The sequence below is a fragment of the Zingiber officinale genome, chromosome 11A (genome assembly GCF_018446385.1).
Source record: "Zingiber officinale cultivar Zhangliang chromosome 11A, Zo_v1.1, whole genome shotgun sequence".
NCBI lineage: Eukaryota > Viridiplantae > Streptophyta > Magnoliopsida > Zingiberales > Zingiberaceae > Zingiber > Zingiber officinale.
This window is the reverse complement of record NC_056006.1, coordinates 94,933,035-94,939,238: the sequence shown is the minus strand read 5'-3', so window position 1 is coordinate 94,939,238 and position 6,204 is coordinate 94,933,035. Positions and strand designations below refer to the sequence as shown.

The following is a 6,204-nucleotide window of genomic DNA, read 5'->3' as shown; positions in this document are numbered from 1 at the left end:
AGAAATTTTCAGATCAATAAAATCACTTTTTATTGCATTACCTAATGTTCCTTTCATTTTCCTATACCCTATAAACCGAGCAGAGCGACGAGTGAGACACGAGCGGTGAGTACCGGGCAAAGTAGCAAATGAGACGCGCGTGGTGAGTGTAATATAGAATGGTTGTTAAGATAGGTACCCGTCCTGGGATTTGCCCCGATCGAGAAATCAATGGGTCATATGAGCAATGCACGCTTATAACTCGCTTTTCGGGCAGGAGTCTGGGAACCCAACCAAGAGAGTACCAAACGGATGATCGAACGGTATTGAGCAACTGTAAAGAGGATGGGTGAGCAAAGCCTAGCAAGCGACCGAGAAAATGCCGACCGGGCAACAGAAATAATGTCGGGCGGGTGGAAAGAAGACGGACGAGCGGTTACAAGAGCGCGACCGAGAAAATGCTGACCAAGCAATAGAGAGAATATCAAGCTGGTAGAAAGACAATGAACGAGCGATTCCGAGTGTGCGACTGAGAAAATGTCGACCGGATAATAGGGAGAATGTCGAGATGGTGGAAAGATGATGTACGAGCGGTTCTGAGCACACCACCGAGAAAATGCCGACCAGGTAATAGGGAGAATGTCGAACGGGTGGCCGTAAGAATGTCATGCGATACAAGCGAGTGACTAAACGAATGGTCGGGCGATACTGATCAGTCGGCTAAGAGAATACCGACTGGGCGCCCGTAAAAATGTCAAGCGATACAAGCGAATGGCTAAATGGATGGCCGAGCAATACTGATCGGTCGACTAAGAGTGTCAACTGAGCTCCTGAAAGAATGTCGAGTGGGTGCAAACCTTGTGTGCTCTGTGAGCTGAGTTAGGAGCGGATCTTGAGAGATCAAAAGACACAACGTCACTACACTGAATGGGCCTGAAGCCCATGAGATCGAAGGTCAATGCGAGAGGAGGCAAAGCCGGGGAGCCGAGTGGACACGAAGCCTATGAGCTTAGTGGCGAATGGGACACGATGCCCGTGAGCCTATTGTGCATGGGTTATTAGTCCCACATTACAAGTCTCTTAGTTTTATTATTGGTTTAAATTATGATACATGCATTAATGTTATAAATATATGTATGGGGAAAGACTCTCTCACGCGTGGGTGCGCAGGGGTGGGTGCAAATCCAGGGTCCGGATTGTACTAAAACGAGATTGACTCATGTGCAAGCACGACCTGCGCACATTGAATGTCGGACCGGTCGAGGCAAGATTTGCCCAAGTGAATAAATCAATAATTCGCCACCTGAATCTCTTTTTGCTACCTGCTCAAAAGTGTAACAGAAGTACTAATATAAAATTAATGATGATTCTGTAACGTCTTGACATTAATAGCGACATTAAACTCATTAATGGTGATTTCGTAACGTTTTAGCATTAATGACGACATTAAACTCATTAATAATGATTCTGTAACGTCTCAACATTAATAAAGACATTAAATCCATTAATGATAATATTAAACCCAACAAAAGATGATCATAATTTGGTCATTCATTGCAGGCAAGGTGAGAGCTCATATATAAGGAGACTGGATCTTGAGCAAAGCAAGAGCGAAAGTAAAAGAATTCCTCCACCTTCGTTCCCTGATTCTTTTCTCTTAGTCGTGCATCCGTTCGGTTGAACTACTCGTGATAGCACTCGAATACATTCTCAGTTCACCACAAACAACCAATGCTTGATTGCGTACGTGGTTTTAGATTCTCAGTCGTGCTTTGTACTCTTTATTTCTCATATATTCCTCGTCTCAATTTTTACACCAACTACTCATGATCACATAGATCTTATTCTTCAATTTTTACACCAACTACTCATGATCACATAGATCTTATTCTTCAATTTAACTTTTATAAAGGTCATATCACTAGAAATTTTCAAATCAATAAAATCATTTTTTATTGCATTACCTAATATTCCTTTCATTTCCCTATTCCCTATAAACCTTCAACTCTAATTGAATTGATTGGTCATCTTTGAACATAGTACCAACCCAAACCAACTTTTGGAACTGCTTCTAATTGCAAATGATCTATTGGCTGTTAAGCTAGTCAAGGAAAAACAGGAAGAGACTCGGAAGAAATACAAATCATAAAATCCTTATGTTTCCTTCATAATTTCTCAATCCTTAAGAACAAAGCAAAAGAATACATCTACAAAGGAGAAACCAAAACAATAACAGGAAATCAAATCGAATTTGCAAATGAAATTGAAAACTCTAACCAGGTAGTTCTTAGAATCTTTTGGAGACTAAAATTGGATGCACATTCCAAGGTACAAATTCTATATAGTAACACAAGCATAACAAGTAACCAACCAAGATTTGTGAAATTGAGCAAAAGCATCAATGAATAGGAAAATCCAAATAGGTGTGTTAGCTATTGTTGAAAATTATTTACCTGGTTCTCAGCCTTCTTTGCTAACAAGAGAAGAACTTTGCCAATTTCATACAAAACAAGGAGGATAAGGTGCCCATGCATTCTCACAACTTCAATCTCTTCTTGGATACACAATATAATTATAGAGATCTGCTCTTTTGATGGAATGCTTCCACGATTAGATACTATAAATATGCTACTTACATTATCCGAAAGATGATTTACGCATAACATAAGAAATGCTGTTTGGAATATGTTAATGGCAGCAACCAGTTGTTCCTTTCCTTCTGGCTTCAGAGCAGGTAGAACCCCCATCACATTAGTGTCATGTGAAATTCTTTCAAGAAGATTCTCAATCATAGAGAACAACTTTGGGTACCCATGTGTAAATGCTTCTTTGGCAAAACCAGATGCCGTGAAAGCAGACTTAATTTGACGAGCTAAAGTGTTTACAAGTGCTTCCCAGACCCGTTCTGTTAATGGAGGATCACCATCCTGTACCAGGTCCAGAAAAGTGAAATAAGAAACAAAAGTTTAAACAATAAAGTGCATCAAAACATCAACAAAAACAAAATTAAGTTAAAAAGAATAATCCATAATGATCCTGTCCAAACGCTGAATCAACGGACGCTGGGCGCGTGGCGCTCTCCGAACTGATGACGTGGATCTCCGACCGGCCGTATGTATCTCCGGCGAACCTGCAAGGAAGTCGGGCCGGGAAGGAGTTCCCGGCGACGACCCTCTGACGCTCAAGTCAGGCAAGAAGAAACTATGAAGTGGCTTCGTAGATGCGAGAGCGCGTGATTGCCTACCTTCGTCGAAGTATGAGGGCTCTTATATAGAGCTGTGGGGAGGCTTGTGCACACTTACCAAGGTGTACACGTGTCGTTTCCCATACCGTAGTATGGGCTTGTCAGAGAAACATGCCTGACACCATATTGTTACAGTCTGATCACCTCTCTGATGGGACAGCAGAACCTTCCGTCGTACGATTCTGCGTATGGCCTGGTCGTCGAACATGTCCGCTGTCAGAAAAAGATGTTCCCCAATGTTCCCTCTGCCCTTGTCTTCTTTTTCCCCGAGCCGAGCATCCCTCCACTCAGCAAGCATCGATCCGACCGGACATAGGTATCGGTCCGAACGGGTGCTCGGCTCAAACTGTTCCTTTACAGTATCGATGTTTTAAGCCTCGGTCGAGCGAGCTACCCGCTCGGCCTGGCGACTCTGTTCACCATGAGCGTCGGAAACCCAACTCCCTGTCGGGTTGTTTTTGATTCCGCCCGGACCCGATTGGCCAGTTGACCCGGCCCTTCCCCCGATTGGATGGACCTCATGCTGACCATGTTGTCTTTCGACTTCCACGTGGCGTTGACTCCCCTCAAAAGGGGTCCCCTGTCCTTACCGCCGGATCACATAACATGGTGTAGAATTCAAAAGAACAAAGGATATGTTGATTCTTGTGGCCAATTGCTACAATAACACGACCTTTATATTAATTTCTATCTTCACTGAGATAACAGAATATACCAAGGGAAACAGATTTATCACAGATAACATAGTCAACCGCATGTTAATGTAGCCTAACTCTATGTAATTTACAACTAAATTAATGAGATATGGAGGCCGCTACTCGCAAGATAGGTTCCTTACCTCCGATTCCCACCACCCATTTGGTTGATCATTTTCCATAACTCAATATCCCACTTCAACTGCATGTTATGTATCCTAACTCTGCATAATTTGCAACTAAATCAATGAGATATGGAAGTATAGACCGCAAAGCAGGATCCTTTCCTCCAATTCCAACCACCCATCAGGTTGATCTGTCTTCTGCAAGCTCAATCTCCCACTAACAGTTTCATCAACCTAGTTGAAAGGATCAGACCACTAAACAGAGTAAAATGTACATTTAAGCTGTTCGATTTGATGAAACAAATGTGAAAGTAGATTGTGAAACAATTATGAATTTCATTAAAGCACACAGAAAGCAACATAGATTATGCAAGGAAAAAAGAATTTGCGTTTATAAAAGCATATACTAGCTGAAAGAAACCTAAGAAACAGAATTTATTACAGACGGAATTTTGCAGCAACCATAATGCACTGGGAAAATCTTCTAGAAATTTTCTCTCCTATGATAACTTCATGGTTCCAAAAGCGCAGATAAAAAATGCAACAAAGAAAAAACCAGTTTCTGAATCAAAGTCTCGTCGAAGTAGTCTGATATGTCAAACAAATTACTCACCTGCCAGACCTCATTGAGGAATAGGACCTGCTTAAATGGCACCCTCTTCTTTGATAGCACGGTCTGTAGATGTCATACCGCAGTCACGACCTTGTGAAGTTCGTCCATGCATTTCCCCATCCTTTCCCAAAGGGCATCTGTAGCCCTCTTCCGTCCACCAATCTGTGGTGTCCCGCTCCTTTGAACCACACCAGGACCAAAAACCCCACCAGGACCAAAACCTGCCGATGATGTTGAGATCGCCTTCATGTCGAGCGCTGCTCCTATGCTCTTGAACCCGATACCCTTGTATTTGCTGACAATGGTATCGACAGCAGATCTAAGCTCACCAAGGTTGCAGAACACTGGTCCTGAAGATCACACCAAATGTCGTTCTGGTTGGACTCATCCATGCCTCTCTCGACGGTCTTCATAGCCTCAGTCCTCAAGCGAGTCCCTATCCCCGAGAGCCAACGGATCTCGTCCTCGACAACAGAGATACCAGAAAGGCCGCGCTCCTGGTAGAGGAGCTCGATCTCGTGATGCATCTCGGCGGGTTTGGAGAGGTCAAGACGGTCGGGACTCGGGAGGGCCTGATGAGACGAGATCTCGCAGCTTGCGTGAGAACGTGAGAAGCGGAGGAGTCGAGCAGCGGAAGCGAGGATATCGGCAGAGGCGTGGAGGTTGGATAGCTGGATAGTGTGGGAACGAACCACCTGGCGAGGCTCGGCGAGATCGAGACGGGAGCGGCGGAGTGAGGACTGAAGAGTGAAGGGACTCGACACCAGAGCGGACGGATGCGAGGGAAGACTCAGAGGAGCGGAGGGAGGCGAGCTGGGAAAGAAAGGCAGGATGGCTGGACAGCACCTCCATTCGGAGATGACTCTGAATGAGGCGAATGGCGTCCTGGAGGGACTCAGCCAGGGCGGCAACGGAACCGGAGCTGAGGGCCTGGGAAGAGAAGCGGTCAGAATCAAACTCGGGGGAGAGGAAGGCGGAGAAGATGGGATCGGAAGCGAAGGCCTCAAGGGGCGAAGGCGAGCGGGAGGCGTCGGCGGAAGAAGCGGCAGTGTTGGAGGTGGAAGGGTTCTTGAAGGTTCCGAGCTTTTGTAGCGGGGAAGACGGGAGGATGCCCGGCGACGCTCTTATCAGTGCTCGTAGTCGCAGCACCCGATCACGATCTCGTCCCTCGTCGGGTCTTCTCCTCTTCGTTCTCGTTTCTACGCTGAACACTAATTTTTGGGCTTGGCAACCAGCCTTCTCCAGATCGTCGTTCCGCAAGACTCCTCGGGTTTATTAATTGCTAGCGCATGATGCGTATTGTCATCGTGAAATTTATCAATCCCGATAAAATTAAAATAAATATTATTTTTATATATTATTCATTATTTCAAAGATTAATAGTCATCTGTAATTTATCTTCATCATATTAATCCTGAGACGAATTGATGAAACAGCTGAAGACGAGCTTATTTATCTTTTACTACTAGATCGTCGATCCACAATCTCTAATTTCTTTCTCTAATTTCTCTGGGATGACGGCTCAGAATCTGACTAAAATTATAATTT

At 44.5% G+C, this 6,204-nt stretch overlaps 1 pseudogene; it reads right to left on the bottom strand.

Moving 5' to 3' along the window:
• Positions 1 to 2,393: 2,393 nt before the first annotated feature.
• On the bottom strand, positions 2,394 to 5,928 carry LOC122031615 (annotated as a pseudogene).
• Between the last annotated feature and the right edge of the window lie 276 nt (positions 5,929 to 6,204).